At 44.0% G+C, this 18705-nt stretch overlaps 1 long non-coding RNA gene across 1 annotated transcript; it reads right to left on the bottom strand.

Moving 5' to 3' along the window:
- Positions 1-474: 474 nt before the first annotated feature.
- LOC128105533 (uncharacterized) lies at positions 475-8161 on the bottom strand. The gene is made up of 3 exons (XR_008216364.1): positions 7738-8161; positions 3267-5570; positions 475-2522 (listed from the first exon to the last, which is right to left on the bottom strand). It is a non-coding gene; the product is annotated as an uncharacterized LOC128105533 (long non-coding RNA).
- Between the last annotated feature and the right edge of the window lie 10544 nt (positions 8162-18705).

Raw genomic sequence — 18705 nt, 5'->3', positions numbered from 1 at the left:
GGAGTGGTAAGGACCCTGAGCCCTTCCTAAGGAGGAAGTGCAGGCCCAGAGAGAATGCCACACGTAGTCTCTCATGTGCGCACTCTGGCTTTCAGTCTTTACCTTCATGCGTTTGATTCAAAGCAGCTGTTGAAGCCAGACAACCAGAAAAAGAGGATTGAGGGGAATGTCTTTAGGGAGTGGGTCAGCAGAATATAGGTAACATGGAAGTAAAGAGGGAAATATGGGATGGAAAGTCTCAAGCAGGGATAGAGGGGAAGGACAAGAGAAACAGGGGGACAGGGACAGACGAAGCGCCAAGGGTGAAGAAAAGCCGTCTGGAGACCCATTGCTTCGGAATAGTGATTCTTCAAGTTGTATTCAAGATCTTGATAGACCCCAGACCCAGGGTACTACCTTCTCGAGGGGGCACCCCAAGAACCCAGACTCTGATCCAGTTGATGCAACAGCAAGAGGTGTTTATTGTTGCGGCTGTACAATCGGGCTAACTCAGCTCCAGAGAGCAAGAGTCGCATCTTACTGTAGCCACATGGGGGCTTTTAAAGGAAAAACCCACAAAAGCCATAAGATTACAATTCCCATACAATTTTGTTTTGATTGATGATCATGGTCTGATCACAGAGTGATCACAGAGTGGGTACAGTCACATCCGCGTGCATATTCTTCCCGAAACCTCAAGGGGGGTATCAGGGTGGGAGTGAAGTTTACACAAAGGTCACAGTGGTCCTTCCTGGAACACTTGCAACTATCCCAGTCACAGTTGAGTGCATCTCTTAACAGAGATCTTTTTACATTGTTACATTGTTGCAGCGGTGATTGAGTAATGATTGAGTCAGGTTGCCCTTGGAACTAGTTTTCTTTTTAGTTCCTTATTCTCCTGGGGCTTGGGGGGTGTAAGCCTGAAGGGTTAGGGTCTTTCAATCTCAGCAGCCTGCATAATCAGTGTCTTCTGAAGGTGCTGAAGGGAAATTCTGGAATCCTTCATCTGCCCTCTTCTGGAGTAGGAGATAGAGCCATGCAGGCACCTAGGAGAGCAAAGGGTCCCACCTCCCACTGCGTGTGTCACAGAGGGATGGAGTGAGGACAGTATCTGCTGGACGGTGGGACAGCAGAGCTGGGTCTCCACTGTCAGACCTCACAAACTTCCAGATCCTGGTAGGAGCTCAGGTTGCTGTCTCAGATAGTTAAAGAACACAGAAATTGCCATGTGATACCAAACATGCTCCAGCTAGCCTAGATATTCTCACGAAAACTCCAGAGATGTATTTAAGGGAGTGTACTGTCCTGAAGATACACAAACCCAATCACAGAGGGTAAAGTCTCCATAATTTGGAAGAGCCATTCTGTAGTGTGAGCTGAGGAGGAAATGTGGGCCTGGGAGGGGCGGTAAATTAATATCTGTGTCAAATCTATTTGTACATGGTCCTGTGACGGGTGCTTTCACAATGAGGACTTTTAAAGCTCTCGGCAACTATATGAATTAGTTATTATTACTTCCCATTTTCTAAATGAGAAAACTGGGAATTCACAAGGTCAGGCACTGTGCCCAAGGCCACACCACAAGTTAGAGGTGGAACTGAGCACGTTTTTTTGCTCTTGGCCATTGTGTTCAATTAACTAATTGCTGAGTTATCTTGGTTCTGCCTCTTAATCTTCAAATCGCTCTCTTCAAGGCTGCCTTATCTCCATGAGCCTAGGTCAGGCCTTCATCATTTTGTCTCAGCCACTGCAGTGACTACTGAACTCTCCTCCCTATCTACCCTCCCACTACCCTTACTCTCCTCCTCCTAACCTGTCCCTACCCCATCACACCATCCTCCACACTGGCCGTGTTTTGTACTTTCCACCTTATCAAGTTGTCTTGGCAAAAGTCCTTTTTCTTTTTGAGGTCTCAATTTTGAACATCACCTCCTCTGTGAAGCCTGTCCTGCCATCATGGGTGGTCCTCCTCATGTACAAGTCCTTAGCAGTAATTACATCACATCATAACTGGGTCTGGGTCTTTAAGAGTGTACTGTCACAGCAACTGAGATTTTTGCGAAGGGGAACCAAGTCTCCATTCATTCATTTATCTCTTGCACTTGTACTGTCTTGCTCATAGTAGGCAGTCAGTAAGAACTTGTCCTGAATGAATGAATGAATGAATAGATGGATGGATGAACAGATAAATGAATGAGTGAAAAATTAAAACATATAGAATTAAAGAAATGAATAAATAAAATGTTAAATAATAGTTATCTTTGATGCAAGAATGACTTTAAAGAAAGAATTCTGAATCATCACCAGAACGCTAGATTCTCTTGTAAACACAAAAGGAACAAGAAAAGTAATTACAGATTGTACATGCTATGTGAATTTTAAATTTGAAAGAGAAAGTAATACTATTACCTTGAACTTGCAAAAAGTACACACAGCTATGACAGGTCTTATTTTGTGACACTTTGTGGTTTTCAGAAGGTGCTTGTAGACTGTAGACCCCAACAAAAGGCAAGTGGGATAAGGTGGGGAAGGTGTTAGTGATCCTATTTTTCAGAAAAGAAAGTTAAGAGTCAGAACCTTCGGTGGTGGTGGTGGTGGTGGTGGTCGTCATTATTCCACCAGGGCCTCATGCAGCCTGGGAAGGCCTCAACCTCTTTATGCAGCTGACAGTGACCTTGAACTTCTGGTCCTCTTGCCTCTAACTACTAAGTACTGGGATTACAGGCATGTGCTACCAGGCCCAGTGTTATGTCATGCTGGGATTGAACCCAGGGCTTCATGCACGTCAGGAAGCCCTCTTCCAACCCAGCTACAGCCTCAGCCCAGAACCCAAGAACTCTGAGTGTAGGAATCTTTGCTCTCCCCTAGATGACCTCTGCAGAAAGCTTTATGTTTGCTTGCTTTTGGTTTTTGAGACAGGGTTTCCCTGTGTAGTCCTAGCTGTCCTAAAACTAACTCACTCTGTAGACCAGGCTGACCTCAAACTCAGAGATTCAACTGTCTCTGCCTCTCGAGTGCTGGGATTAAAGGTGTGTACCACCATGTCTGGCTTTGGCACCAGATTTTGACCTCTCCAGGGACAGTGCAAACACATGATTTTCTACTCTAGCTCTCACAGACTTCTCACCCTTCCTGATAACCAACAGTGGGATCCCAGGCATCTCAAGACAGAAGGCAGACCAGTTCAGTCAGAGTCAGGCATCCATACACTTGCACCTTTCTCAGTCCCCCTGGCAAACACTTTACAGTAGGACACAGCCCCTCATCCCCACCCCCTGCAGACTCACCTTTCTGTTGGCTGTGGCCAGAGAGGGTGGGTGGGGAGATCACAGAACAAGCAAGAAGTAGAACAAAACAGAGAGGTCTGAGTTCGATTTGCAGCTTTGCCTACTTTTCCATAGAAGTCTCCCAACGTTCCAAGTTACTTGTCAACACACCGTGAGTTACTAGAGTGCCTTTGTTGGAAATCTTTTGATGGTAGGCATAAGTGGTGGCTCTGTTATAGCATTTCCACGGTTTGTTTCTCCTGATGTCTTCTGCCCTACAGGGTACTGTTACAGGAAGTCTTGAAGCCAGGGAGTTTAACTCCTCCCACTTTGCTTTTTTCAGAATGTCTATAGAGGTCTATAATTTCTGCATATAAATATAAGTCTGTTTATGAATTTCTACAAAAGACCTGGGCTGGTGGTGGTTTTAATTAGAGTTACTCTGATCAGTATAGAAAGAACTGACAGCTTTACAATATTGAAACATGTAATCCATACATATGATGAATTTATCCACTTATTTGGGTCTTTTAAGTTTCCCTTGACAATGGTTTAGCATAGAGATTTTGCTACTCTTTTATTAGATTTACTCCTAATAATTATATTATGAAAAAATGCTGTGATAGGCTTAAATTTTTTTCTCCATTTTTTCTTCTACCTAAATAAGATTCACATTTCAGAGTTTCTACTTTCAAAAGCCCTTTGCGAAACCTTCTGAGGTAACCTAGTGGTTTTCTCATCATTATTTTATATTATTTTTCTTAAGAAAGGGTCCCATGTTGTAGACACTCTAGACCCCATAAAACTTAGACTCATTTTTGTCTGACTGTGGTGTTCATGGTCTCTTCCTCCAGAGTCTCAGGCTTCTTGTCTATAGACTTTGGAGAATGCCATCTGCCTCTGTGGCAGTTTGAATAAGAAGTGTCCCCATAGACTCAGGCATTTGAACACTTGCTCCTAACTGGTGATGCTGTTTGGGGAGGCTGTGGACCCTGTAGGTAGTAGAGCCTTGCTGGAGGAAGTACATCCATGCAGGTGGATTTGAAAGTACAAAGCTTTGCCTCACTTCCAGTTCACATGCTCTCGCTGAAAGGACCAAGCAGACGACATTAACAGGCTGTCAGTCTTCTCTCAGAGATCAGGCCTCAATTTCAGTTTCCTGAGACTTGACCAAGAAGTTTCTGAGAAGGCCTTGAACAAAAGACATAGTCCTTGCAGTAGCTCTCTTTCTGCACGTACTCTGACTGCTCAAGGTTCAGCCAGTTGTTTACTGTCCGGGACCCCTCCCCAACTTAGAGCTATGTGCATGAGTCAATGTGAATGTGCGAGGCCAGCCAGCTGCCGTGGCAGCTCAAGGACAAAGCCTGGGACTTGTCCAGGCCTGCCCCAAAATGATAACTGAACCCCCAACTAGTGAATTCAAAGGTTACACACCCTCACCCAATCATATGACACAAAGGCTTGTACCACCCTGCTTGTGGTTTTTTGCTTTAAAAATCCCTCACCCTGAGAGCTCAGGGCCATCCTCCTCCACCTGCTGTGCCGAGTGTTGGACATGGACCAAGCCCAGGCTTGCTTGTTATCAATAAATCCCTGTGAGTTTTGCATCAGATATGGGCTCTGTGGTGGTCTTGTTCAGCCGTCTCGAGACACGGGCACAACACTGCCTTATGTTTGTGGTTGAAGATGTCATCAGCCAACTCCATGCTCTGGCTACCATGCCTGCCTGCTGCCATGCCTGTCTCACCATTATACACTGCCTCTCAGTGCCTATGAGCCAAAATAAACTCTTTGGTTTGGTTATGGTATTTTTGTCATAGTCACAGAAAACAACCATGAATACACATCATTTGTTTTTATGGCTGAGTAGTATTCTGTTGCAATCAATCACGTTTTGTTTAGCTGTCTACCTTTGGCTACTATGAATAGCATTGCTGTGAATATGGGCATGTGTGTTTGTTGAGACACCTGCTTCTAGTTCTTTTCAGCATACACTCATGAATGAAACCGCAGAGTTGTCTGCTAAATTGCTGATTAATATCTTGAGGGAAACACCAAACTGGTGTCTTTCCTAGGAATATTTTGAGGATTCACTGAGCCAACGTACTTGCAAAGCTTTTGGCATGGTATCTGGCACATAGCAGGAATCCAATAAATCACTGCTAAAAGATGGGATTCCATACCACTTTATCAGTAGTACAGTGCATCTGTTGCAACATGCATCATATGTTGGAGGGGACAATTGGTTCTCATGCCTCAGTTTTTATATGGAGAGGTTTCTATTGGGATACTATCCGGCATCTCCTATCCTCTTGCTTTTTTTTCCTAAAAAAAAAAAAAAAAAAAAAAGTGTGACTTAGCATCTGGAAGATCAAATAAGACAAGCTCCTATCAGTCCATCACTCAGTTTCCCGGGGCTCTCCGTGGTTGTAGGGAGTAGTTACTCTTCTCCCTTGTACTGTATGTACCTATCCATGCCATTAAGTCATGTGTGTGTGAGAGCTCCCACACACGCAAGTATACATGCATATTTGTGTGTGCATGTGGAGGCAGAGGTCAGCCTCAGATGTCATTCCTTAGGCACTATCCATCTTATTTTTTGAGACAGAGTCTCTCACAGTCTTGGAGCTCCACAAGTAGCTTAGGATGCCTGGCTAAGAGCCGAATGATCCACCTGCCTCTGCCTCCCTGGTGCTGGGATTACAAGCATGTGCCTTCACACCCACCTTTTTTTTTTTTAAGGTGGGTTCTGGGCATCAAACTCATGTCCTCATGCTGATGTTATAAGTACTGTATCTATTGAACTATATCCCAGGTCTTATGCCATAAAGTTAGTGGTATATACACATCACAGAGGTCTGAGGCTGTTCAGCTTAGCTCAGGCTGGAAGTGCAAAATAGTGTCTAAAATTTCTCTCTCTCTCTCTCTCTCTCTCTCTCTCTCTCTCTCTCTCTCTCTCTCTCGTCCTTTGAGACAGGGTTTGATTCACCTGCCTCTGCCTCTGCCTCCCAAGTGCTGAGATTAAAGGCGGGCACCACCACCACCTGGCTTGAGCTACTTTCTTTTTTTTTTTTCATTATAAAAGAGATTTATTCTTGGAATGCCTACATGGCATGAATTCTCCCTTGTAGAGCAAGTTCTTTTCTTTTAATACATTTTTTTTATTAAGAGATTTTCTATTCATTTTACATACCAACCACAGATTCCCCTGTCCTCCTCCTTCTGCCCCCCAGCCTTCCCCCCAACCCACCCCCCATTCCCACCTCCTCCAAGGCAAGGTCTCCCATGGGGAGTCAGCAGAGCCTGGTACATTCAGTTGAGGCAGATCCAAGCCTCTCCTTCCTGCACCAAGGCTGCACAAAGTGTCTCACCATAGGCACTAGGTTCTAAAAAGCCAGCTCATGCTCTAGGGACAGGTCCCAATTCCACTGCCTGGGGGTCCCCTATGCAGTTCAAGCTAAACTGTCTCACTTATCCAGAGGGCCTAGTCCAGTACCATGGGGGCTCCTCAGCTATTGGTCTACAGTTCATGTGTTTCCACTAGTTTGGCTAGTTGTCTCTGTACTTTTTCCAGTCACAGTCTCCATATCCCTTGCTCATAGAATCCCTCCTCTCTCTCATCAATTGGACTCCTGGAGCTCCGCCTGGGACCCAGCCATGGATCTCTGCATCTGCTTCCATCAGTCACTGGATGAGCGTTCTATGATGACAGTTAGGGTATTCAGCCATCTGATCACCAGAGTAGGTCAGCTCAGGCACCCTCTCGACTATTGCCAGTAGTCTATGGTGGAGTCATCCTTGTGGATTCCTGGGAACCTCTCTAGCACTCTGTTTCTCCGTATTTCCATGGTGTCTTCATTTATCATGGTATCTCTTTCCTTGCTCTCCCACTCTGTTCCCGTTCCAACTTGAACCTCCCACTCCCCTAAGCTCTCATCCCCTGTCCTTGCCCTCCATTAACTCCCCTCACCCCCAGTTTGCTCATGTAGATCTCATCTAATTCTCCATCACTGGGTCATCCATGTGTCCTTCCTAGGGTCTTCCTTCCTAGCTAGCCTCCCTGGAGCTGTGGGTTGCAGTCTGGTTATCCTTTGCTTTGTATCTAGTATCCACTTATGAGTGAGTACATATCATGTTTGTCCTTCTGAGTCTGGGTTACCTCACTCAGGATGATATTTTCTAGTTCCGCCCATTTGCCTGCAAACCTCTTGAGCCCTTTCATTTAACACCCTTTTCATGAGTAGCAAAGATTGTGTTTGTGATTTATATCTGCCTGACCCCTATGTGTATTACACAATTGATTATCTCAATAGTAAGGAAAGGATGGGCAGTGTGTATTGTGACCACTCCTCCCCCTCCCCCTACAAATCACTGAATATATCTAGAAAAATCAGTAACTTGGCTTCTAATTCCCAAGTTCTCCTACTTCAAACCTAAGCAGTTTAGGAAACAAACTGCAACTTGAGATCACGTACAACGAGTAACTATTTACCTTGTTCTGAGTTTTTTCTTCTTTTGTTCTGGGGTGGGGGGGGGTGTGGCATTAAAACTGAATGGCTTTGGGTGGTTGTGGTGATGCTGCAGAAAACCTTGACGGCAAACGTGCCCTGCGAACGATTCTCCACCTCAGAGAGGCCTCACCTCGGGCTTCACCCGCACTCTGAAACGACCAACCTTGAGACGGCTTTTGTTTTCATTTCTACACCTCACAGAGCACAGCCTCGAATTCATTCTTTCTCTCCTGGGACGAGTGTGGAATCCATAAGTAGAGAAATGCCTTCTCTGGAATTCTGTTCGATAAGCACGCATTGGGCACCTGCTTATGTACCAGGCACATGACGGGGAGGGAAGACCAAGCTGGGCAACCTTCAGTTTCCTGTGCGTGGTGCTTTTAGTGTAGTGCAGATGAAGGATGAGACTCCTGTAAATAAACAGAAGGCAGATTTTAGCTGGTCTGGCTTTCAATGAGTTTCAGGCATTTGGTTTAGATGATTAAAATCTAATACATCTCACCAAAGGAAATTGGATTCAGAATTTTATTTCATTACTATTCCCATACTGGTTTTCCTCTCTTCTGTCAGCCCAAGCGTCTCTCTCCCTTTGGAAGATGGCATGTTTCTATAGTTGCAAGCACATGCAACTAGTTTATTAGTTTTCGTCATATTTATGAAGCCACAGTTTAAGCAGCTTCGTTATTTAGCTATTTTATGCCCGTTTTTCAGACAGAGAGCAGGCAACATCAGCCTAATGAATGAGCAATTAATGAAAAATAGAATTTCAGAATCAGATACAGAAAAAACATGTATTTTAATTTCAGCTTCGATGTATCCCTTGGAAATTCTTGCCCTCAGAATCAGTGGCCAGGATTCTGGATTGCACTATCTGAACTTCCTGTGGGTAGAGTAGAAGGAGTAGATGTGAGCCAGAGTCCTCGTCCAGGCACATCTAGATATGAATATCCCCTCGATGACAGGCAGAAAGAGCCAGCTGCAGGAAAATGACTGAGAGTGGGCTGGAAAGCCAGACTGCTCAGCCTTGAATGCTGGCTCTTCTTCCTACTGTGTGTCCTTGGGGAAACAAGGTCACCTGGTTCCCTCATCTGTAAAATGAGAATACATCCTCGGTGTGTTTCATAGGCTTGTTGTGCGGAGTGAGAGTGAATGAGCAGTTCCAGGGTGCAGTGGACTGGACTCTGGCATGTGGTAAGGACTCGGGCACATTTGTTGAAATATAGTCACGGAGGTAGAGCCCAGAAGAGGGATGAAAACAGCCCTCAAAGGGAACACAGAAGGAGGAACAAGGCGAAATGAGTCAAATAAAAACAGGCGCAAGATGAAGAGAATATCAGAAGACGGAACAGAACGTGAGGCCAGCGCATGGCTGGGAGGGAGGTGGTAACCTAGATACAGAGCATGGGAAGGACCAATCCCTGCCGCTTCCTGTTCTGTGACCTTGTGCAGCTCCCTTGATCCTCCTGTATTGCTCATTCCTCCCTGCCCAACAAACTCAAGGACCCAGAAAACAGTAGTTAAATACCTGCCTAACCACTGACCAGCTACCAAGTAACCTTGGACAATTTACACAGTCCCTGAGCCCCAGTCTCCACTATTCCATGAAGGTGCTAATAGTTCGTACCTTACTGATTACTATGGCACACATGTTTAACTTGAGAGTTCTGAGGATATCAGTTTGGGCTTATAGGACCTTCGAATTTACTTGCTATATTTTCACGTAGGTAAATGTCCTGGCCTAAACATTTTCTTCCTGCCTTTGTCCAGCTGAAATTTTGAAATTAACTGTGAATCTCAATCAACAGAGAGATTTCATAGTTTCTCTCTCTCTCTCCTTTCTGTGGGCTGACTTCTTAGTTAATTCTCTCCCTCTGGATAGCTGTAAAAGCAAAAACTCCTGCCAGGACAGCTCTTATCAAAATATTTTAGCACTTCTGCATCTGGTCCTGGCCATAAAATAGAAGTGAAGAAACACTTATGTAAAGCTTTCAGAGCTGTGAAGAAAAAGAGGGCTCTCATTTTATTGGCTGTGGTTCATATATCTCCAGGACAGCAAGGAAAAAAAAAAACTTAGAGATTTAAACCAAAAAGACACTCAGTGAAAGAAAAAGATAGGACGCGTGGCGTAGCAGCAGCAAGAGAAACATGAGAGGCAAAGAATGAGTGTTATTGGGTGAATGACATCACCCCTGGGCTGTTCAGCTCCCTGTACCAAGAAAAGCAATGGGTTGGGCCAATGGGAGGAGTCACTGATCCATATGCAAATCAGATCTCCACTGGATCCTCCCTACCCTGCTCAACTGCTATGCTGGCAACAGCATCTGCACCAGTGAGCCTCCAGTCCCAAACCTCTTCATTCAGTTTTATTCTATAGCCCAAGTTCCTCTCTCTCCCCGGAAGTCACGCCTATTCTCTCCTGCCTAGCTATTGGCCATTTAGCTCTTTATTAAACCAATCAGAAGGCACCTTAGGCAGAGACACATCTTCACAGTGTACAAATACCTCACAACACAAAACCAAGCAGCAAATGAATAAAAACAGCCTTCCTCATGATTGCATAGGAAAAAGATGGTTATCGTTTAATATTTACTGAATTCCTACCGTGGTCCAGGTACTGGACTGGCACCTGGGGAATACAGGTAAATAAGACTGAGGTCCTGCAGTGAAGTTCTCTGGGTAAGGGAGCAACAACTGTGATAGGAAGTTGCAAGGTCTAGGGGTGTGAAATACATAGCCTTGATTTCACAGATGGGGTGGGGTGTCTATTCTCCACAGGAGGTAAAAGAGACAAAAACTTTACCACGGCGTTTCTCATATCAGTTCATTCCTATAATCTTCAAGACATCTCGTATGATGGTTTTAAATCATATTATAAATTTGGAGGCTTTGGCTCAGTGAAATTAAGCAATTTGCTCCAAGTCACAAAAGACTCGCTCTAAATCCAGTCTAAAGCTTTTGCTATTTCTAGTCACCTTGTTATACTGACATTAGTCAGGATGACAGTGCATAGGATCCATAGAAAGCCCTGGGTGAAACCAAGGGCAAGGCCACCAGAGAGAAACAGTAACCGGGAAAACAGGGAGGGGGTAGGAGAGAGGCAGGGGAGTGGTGGACCGAAGCTGCCTTTCCAGAGATATTGTCAGCCGGTTGTTATATCCTGGGTAGTTTCACCAACCATGGTGGGGGTATTGACAGGAGAAAAGCTGGTAAATGTTCTGAATCAGGGTTTCCCCTAGAGAACCATTAAATCAGCACACACCGGAAGGCAAGGCCTAGGGAAACAGCTTGGGTGCTTCTTGAAGTACTTACTATGGTACATTTCTTTCCGAGGGGAATTGAGTTGGAGGGAGGCTAAAGTCTCAAGTCATGTGTATTCCCTGCACCGTGTGTCTGTAGTTTCACGGTTACAGACGTATGCTGTCTGGAAACCGGTGTGTAACTTTCATTGCCTTTTGCTTGCTGTCTTTTGTGTCCTGGGGAAGGCTGAGAGGTTAGAGTAACCAGAATAAACTCGAAAAAGTTAAGTGGATCAATCCAAAAGATATCCCCTATATCGCCCGTGCTTATTTTCAAAAGTGGCCAGTTTTTGAATGCTTATTTCTTTTACTCTTTGATGATTTCACACATATGTGTAATGTATTTTGATCATATTCAGCCTCCCACTGCCCTCTCTAATCCCCCTCTACTTCCTCTTGACACCTTCCCAACAAAGCCTGCTCCTGTTTTTACTTATCTGTTGGTTGGTTTTGTGTTGCTGGATATTTGTACACTATGAAGATGTGTCTCTGCCTAAGGTGCCTTCTGATTGGTTTAATAAAGAGCTGAATGGTCAATAGCTAGGCAGGAGAGAATAGGTGGGACTTCCGGGGAGAGAAAGGAACTTGGGAAGAATCTGAGGTGCAAGGGATTAAGCCACCGAGACACAGAGGAATTGACATACAGTATGATAACAGGCCACGTGGAAGAATGTAGATTAACATACATGGGTTAATTTTAGTTATAAGAGCTAGTTGTGAACAAACCTAAGCTAAGGCCAATCTTTCACGAAACAATAAATCTCTATGTCATTATTTGGGGGCTAAGTGGTCCAAAGAAAGTCTGATGAGAAAACTTGCTATAGTTTTGCTTTGCTTTTTTGTGACCCAGTTGATAAATACTGGATCCCGAGTTATTGGGTATCCTCTGCTGATGCAATAAGCCAAATCTAGCCGAATTAAAAAGACCAGGTTTAATAAACAGAGCAAAGCAACTCCCAGGTGACTCTCGGAAAGGCAGGATAGAAAGTCACATGGCAGGTCTGACGATCAGGTTTTAAATACCCTGTAGTCGTGGTCTTGAGCAGCCCCAGGGAGAGTCTGACTCTTGGCAGGCTTTCTGAGGGGTGGTGTGTGAAGAGGGCAGCTCCAGGGGAGATCCCCAACACCACCGAGCTTAGAGTTGCTTAGATGGGAGGTTATTTACAGGTGCATGGGTAACATCAGTGGTTACACCACAGAAAAAAAATGAACTTCCCTTCCCCAGCAGCCATTAACTGCAAGATTTGTGTTACATACAGGAGCTGTAAATGAGATGCCCAGGTTACCTGGGAAAGGAACACAATGATTTGACATAAGGATTGTTATCTTTCGAAGTTGATTTCTTTCACATGAAGTCCGGAGTCTTTGTAAAGGCCTGGGCAGTCTGGCTTCAGGCACCTGTGTCTCCAGCCTCTTCCGCTCTAACACCCTCTTCATTCCCTCCAGCCACCCCTGTTCTTCCTGTTGGCAGATGGAGCCGTTCACCCTGTCTCTCCGCTTTCAACTGCTGCCCTCTCTGCCACAATGATCAGTCCCTAGACATTCCCACCACTGGCTTCTTCTCATAAGTCATCTCAAATGTCACCTTTCAGAAAGACAACCCTACATCCTTCATGTGAACTGGCACTTTTCCTATGGCTTCAGCTGTGCTTTCTGATTGTCTCGTTCCCTTGTTAGTCTCTGTCTCTGTCTCTGTCTCTCCCTCTCTCCTAAAAGATAAGCTCAATCAGAGCAGGAACCATGTCCGCCTTACTCACAGATGTGTCCCCATTTCTGAGTAGACTGCCTCACACATTTGGTGTGTATTTATGCTATTGGAGAGATTCAGGCTTTATGTAATATTAATTCAATATCCTTGATATGTCCCTCCATCTTCTATCATTTCTGCTGTTTCAAGCTGCTCCAAAGTAAATAATTACCTTCTGGACAAATCTAATACTATTTGGTTCATCTTGTCTTGGTATTTATGTTGTGCTATGAACTACCGGCCAACTGCTCACTCCATTCCCCTTTTTCTAACATAAAGGTCAACAATTGCAGAAGCTTTCCCTTCCCCTCCCTTCCTCCTCTGCTCTTCTTCCCCCCCCCCCCCATTTGCCTGTCCTAGCTCTTCTCACATATCCTGAGCGTCTATCAGGACTGCTGTTTTATTTGCATATTTGCCATGAATTTGTGAGCACAGATTGCCCTCAAAGAAACTTCTAGAAGCTGAAAAGTGCACAGAAACAAGATCCCAATAAAGTGAGTAGGGATCAGAAACTGGCAGTGCCATTGACACAAGCCTGACATCATCTGTGGTCTGGCTAGTTTTTATGTCAACTTGACCCAAGCTAGGGTCATTTGGGAAGAAGGAACCTCAGTTGAGAAAGTGCCCCCACCAGACTGGCCTATGAGGAAGCTTGTGGGGCATTTTCTGGAGTGATGGTTGATGTAGGAGGGTCCAGCCCCCCTGGGGGCAGTGCAGTCCCTCCTTGGGCTGGGGGTCCTGGGTGCCTCAAGAAAGCCATCTGAGCAAGGTATGGGGAACAAGTCAGTAGCATCATCCCCCCTTGGCTTCTGCTTTAGTTCCTGTTTGAATTCCTGCCCTGACTTCCCTCCATGATGGAACGGGACCTGAGCATTGTAAGCTCAAATAAATCCTTTCCTTCCCAAGTTGCCTTTGGTCTTGGTGTTTATCACAGCAACAGAAAGCAAATTAAGACAGAAATTGGCAGTAATAGGCAGAGATTTAGGAGTATTACCAAGAAAGTTATTAATCTATTCACAAAATCTGACATCAGAAGACATGACTTAATGCAAAGGGGGAAATCAAAGATGAATATTTATGTCTAAAGTTCTTCATTACTTCTTACTCATAATAATAAACCATTTGTGAGAAGAAAAATAACTAGTATTCAATAAAAGGGCAATAAGATGCCCAAAAAATTAATGATTAGTTAAAATATGTAATTTGTGGTAAAATAATGATACATTGCTCAGTGAAAAGTGGAGGACATAGAAAATACAAATATTCTATGGATCAGGTATAACAGAAGAAGAGTTTTTTACATGGGTAATTTTTAATCGTGCTATTAGATGTTTGTAAATCTTTAAGTATTTTCCAAACTGTTTACAATAATTAAGTATATAAGTTTGTGTGTGTGTGATATATGTGCATACATATGTTTGCCTGTTTGTTTTGTGTATGTGTGTGTGTGTGTGTGTGCACATGTAGAGGGCAAAGGGCAGTATAGGATATCTTCCTTCATCACTTTTCACCTTAGTTTTTGAGATAGGACCTGTGGGGGTTTGAAAGAAAATGGCTCCCAATGGGTGTGGCACTATTAGGAGGTGTGGCCTTGTTGGAATAGGTGTGGTCTTGTTGAAGGAAGTGTCACTATGGAGGTGAGCTTTGATGGCTCATACATGCTCAAGCCATGCCCAGTGAGTTAGACCACTTCTTGCTGCCTGTAATTCAAGATGTAGGAATCTCAGCTCCGTCTCCAGCACCATGTCTGCCTGCACGCCATCATGTCGCACCATGATGATAATGGACTAAACTTCTGAAAATGTAAACCACACCAATTAAATGTTTCCATTATAAGAGTTGCCATGGTCATGGCATCTCTTCACAGCAATAGAAACCCTGACTAAGACAGGATCTCTCACTAAACCTGGGTATCCCTAACTGGCCAGAGAACTGCCTGATTCTGCCCAGAAACTGGGATTATAGGCATGTTCTGCTACACATACTTTTTATGTGGGTGCTGGGGACCCAAACTCAAGTCCTAAGGCTTCTGCAGCAACGATTTTACTTACTGAGTTATCTCTGCAGCCCAAGCAAGTATGATTTCATCACATTAATCTCTCAAGAGAACATATTACCTCTTTATTGTAAGTATCTTAAGTATTTCTTGGCTCATCTGATATATTTCACATCGTAATTTTCAGTTGCAAGAACTGTTGTTTTTCCTTTTTTTATTTTTGAAAAGACATATACATATATAAGGTTCTGTAGAACTACACCCACCCCAGAGGTCAGGGGTGACAGTCCCCATGTAGTCCCATGCAGTGGCAGCAACTACACTATAGAGCTCTCTATTTGCAGTCCGGGGCGGAGAGGAGGAGGGAGCATCGTGAAGTCAGCAATCAGGAAGGCACAGCAGCATTTAATTAGAGAAGGAGATTGTTTGTCAATAGTGGTTTCCCGAGTTTACAGGCAAACCTCAGGATGAGAAAACAGCTGAAATTACAAATGATAGGATGGACATTTAGTAGATACAAAGAGCTGATATGTAGAAAATGAGATGCTGATCCATGGGCTAAAATACATAACTCAATTATTAGAGATAATCAGTAAATCTTTAACCCACTAATGGAATAAAATACAAATTACCTAGTCAGCACAACCCAAGGTTTATAAGCTACGGGGATAATGCAAAACAGTAAAGAACAGCAGCTAAGTTAATTGGCCATTTCCATCTTTATTAATTAGGAAACTATGTGGTAATCATGTAAATTGAAGAGAATTGTATTTGGTGGAACATACATGTTAACCATTTCAGAAACTTTTTTTCATATCATATTGTCTTTTACTATTTTAATATTCAAAGGAGGCAGAATCTCTTGGTCTTAATTTGTGGAGTAAGAATGATGGGTTTGGTGGTGTGGGTTAGTGTTGATTGTAAACTTGCAGGGGTTCTGTTGCTTAAGAAGACAAGTCTTTGGGCGTGTCTGCAAGGGAGTTTCCAGAGAGGTGTGACTGAGGTGAGAGGACCCACCCTGAACGAGGGTGTCACCAGTCCAAGGGTGGGTCCGGGACTAAATAAAGAAGGACAGCTCTAGATAAGCACCAACACCCATCTCTGCTGCCTCCCTCCATCTCTCACTGCCTCCTGACTGTGCGCACAGTGTGACCTGGTGCCTCGTGCTCCTGGGGCTGCGCCTTCCCTGCCATGATGGACTGGACCCTCAAAGCAGGGGACAAGTTAAACCCTCCTTCTTTAAGTTGCTTTTGTGAGGTATTTTGTCCAGGCAGAAAATAAAGTAACCAATACAACAGTGGCATAGGGTTTTCACAAGTGTCCTTCTTATTTTCTTATTGAAGCTGATTCGGAATAAAACTGTAATTACTATACATATTCCTAGGTTCCAAATTTTGTTAATAAAAGAGGTTTGTTGATCTTATTAATAAGCTTTCTAGTAAATGTGATATATTTCAGCTAATATAATAAACGTTTACTCAAGTGGGTTTTTTGCTTTTTTTTTTTTTTTTTTTTTGACAGGGTCTCACTATGTAGCTCTGGCTGGCCTTGAACTCACAGAGATCCATTTGCTTCTGCCACTTGCATCATGGGACTAAAGGTATGCAGTACCATGCCTGGCCCCAAAGGGTTAAAATTCCTTCACTTCAACATCAGATTGTGTTGAGGGAAATACAGTTTTACTGCTTAAGCAATAGGGGAGTTTACGCTAGAGAAGCCCGAGGTTGTTCCCAGCACTCAGACGCATAGCACCCTCAAGCCACATTACACTCGGTCCTCTCCTGAAGCGGTGTGTCACCTTGAGAAAGAACACGCTTGAATCACCAGGGCCCAAACCTCCCAAACTACTTTTCACTTTGGAAAAACCACTCAGAGGATCTAATGGTCTCTTTGCACTGTAAAAACTGTCCCACGAGGGAAGGCATTCACACTGTATCATTCATGAAAAAGCAAGCCATGGGGAAGTACGGGTTCGTCCAGCCTGTCTTATAAAAATGGATAGCCGAGTCTTGATAGATAAGGCACTGTATGTTACTTTTATAGATGCAGCAGGCCTGACTGGAAGCACTCTGCATATTTTAACTCACACTTTACCCATGATCACCATGTGAGGATGATAATACCATTACCATCTTTATTTTACAGATGAGAGTGCTGATGCACGGCCCTGAATTATGAATACACTGAGAAAGTTCTGGAAGTGTGTCCTGGAAGTTATGAAGTCACAAGCAATGGTACCAAAAAGAATTTACATTATTTACTTATTAAATTAAATCAATTTATTTGAGTCAAGATCTCACTATTAGTTCTGTTTGGCTTAGAACTTGATATGTAGACTAGATTGATCTTGAATTCACAGAGATATGGCTGCCTATGCTTCTTGAGTGCTGGGATTAAAGGTGTACTCCATCATGCTGGGCCTGGATTTATATTATTTATATAACAAAGTTAAAGGGAAGCTGGAGACCTTGAACTTGCTTTCTCCCATTCTTTTCTGAAGTCTGGATAGTGAGCTGAGGACCACAGACCCGACCCTGTTTGGGAATGAGATGGCAATCTGCTAGGATTTGGGAGAGCTCACCTGCTCTGCAGAACGTGAAATGGTTAGCAGGAGGAAGTGATTACATTAAAATGTCCTTGGTAAGAAACCATCCACCAGGTTGCTCTACTAGGCTAGGAACAGAGTCAACACCAAGCCCCAGATAAGCCAGGCTTGTGGAATTGTGTTCACCCACCCGGCTCCATGAGAATCAGATCTGGTCTCGCACATGTTCCGCTGCACTGTTCAATTTTCATTTGTATTATTAATCTATGTCTCTGTTTAATTTTCCCAGTGAGGCTGTAAACTCTTGGACAGCAGTGATGCTTTGGGAAGTAGCTCATTCTTCCCAGGATGCATAAACACAGAGAGTGCTTGGTAAATGGGAGTTGAATGGAAAGGAATCAGATAAACATGTCGTGGGAGATCAGGGCCATTTGGAGAGCAGCACACTGAAAATGAAGCCCATCGCTTCAAGAGAGTGTGTTATTCAAAACAGATGACTTAGGTATGTGTTCTAAAATACAACAAAAAGCCCCCATTATGTCCACGCTGTGGTGCTGTGAACTACCACAGAGAATCTAATCTATACTGCAAAGGTGAATCCACCTACCCATGCTCAACAAAGCTGGAAGAATCCTCCCTTCTTTCCCTTTCTCTCTCCTCTCCTCTTCCCTCCCCACCCTAGTCCCTCACGCTTTTGTATGACTCAGTCCTAAATCCTTTATATGGAGCAAAGCAAGACACACCTGTGTTGAGGTGTGCAGTCCCATATGAGATGTTGGAACCTTTTCCATTGCTGTGACAGATACTCGATGAAGGAAAGGCTTATCTGGGTTTACAGTTGGGGGTACAGCCTGTTATGATAGGGAAGTCACCCCATGGTGGAAAGATTGGGAGGAGGCTGGTCACACTACTGCACAGCCAGGAAGCAGAGAGAGATGAATAGTGGGACTCAGCTCACTATCCCCTTTTTATTCAGTCCAGGATCCTAACTCATAGAATGGTGCTGCCCATGTTTAAGGTGGCCCTTCTCACCTTAATTGACCTAATCAAGGTATTCCTTCACAGGTGAGCTCAGAGATTTGTTTTCATGGTGATTCTACATCCCATCAAGTTGACAATCAGGACTAACTGTCTCAGAAACCAAACAGGATGAAGAATGTTTTGAGGAATGTGGGCAGTAGCGGTGATGAGAGATTGGCTGTGTAGAGGGAATTGATCTAGAAGATAAATTCACTAAAAACAATGGAAACTAAGATTCTCATTGTTGTGGAAGAGAGAAATAAACTAAGGAAGAAACGCTAGAATGAACAGTGTGGTGCTGAACTGATATTAGGACTTTCAGTGTAAACTCACGGATTTGAGTAA

Source organism: Peromyscus californicus, unplaced genomic scaffold (genome assembly GCF_007827085.1).
Source record: "Peromyscus californicus insignis strain IS unplaced genomic scaffold, ASM782708v3 Scaffold_9__1_contigs__length_137607984, whole genome shotgun sequence".
Classification (NCBI taxonomy): domain Eukaryota; kingdom Metazoa; phylum Chordata; class Mammalia; order Rodentia; family Cricetidae; genus Peromyscus; species Peromyscus californicus.
The sequence above is the reverse complement of the archived record's forward strand: the minus strand, read 5'-3'. Positions and strand labels throughout refer to the sequence as shown.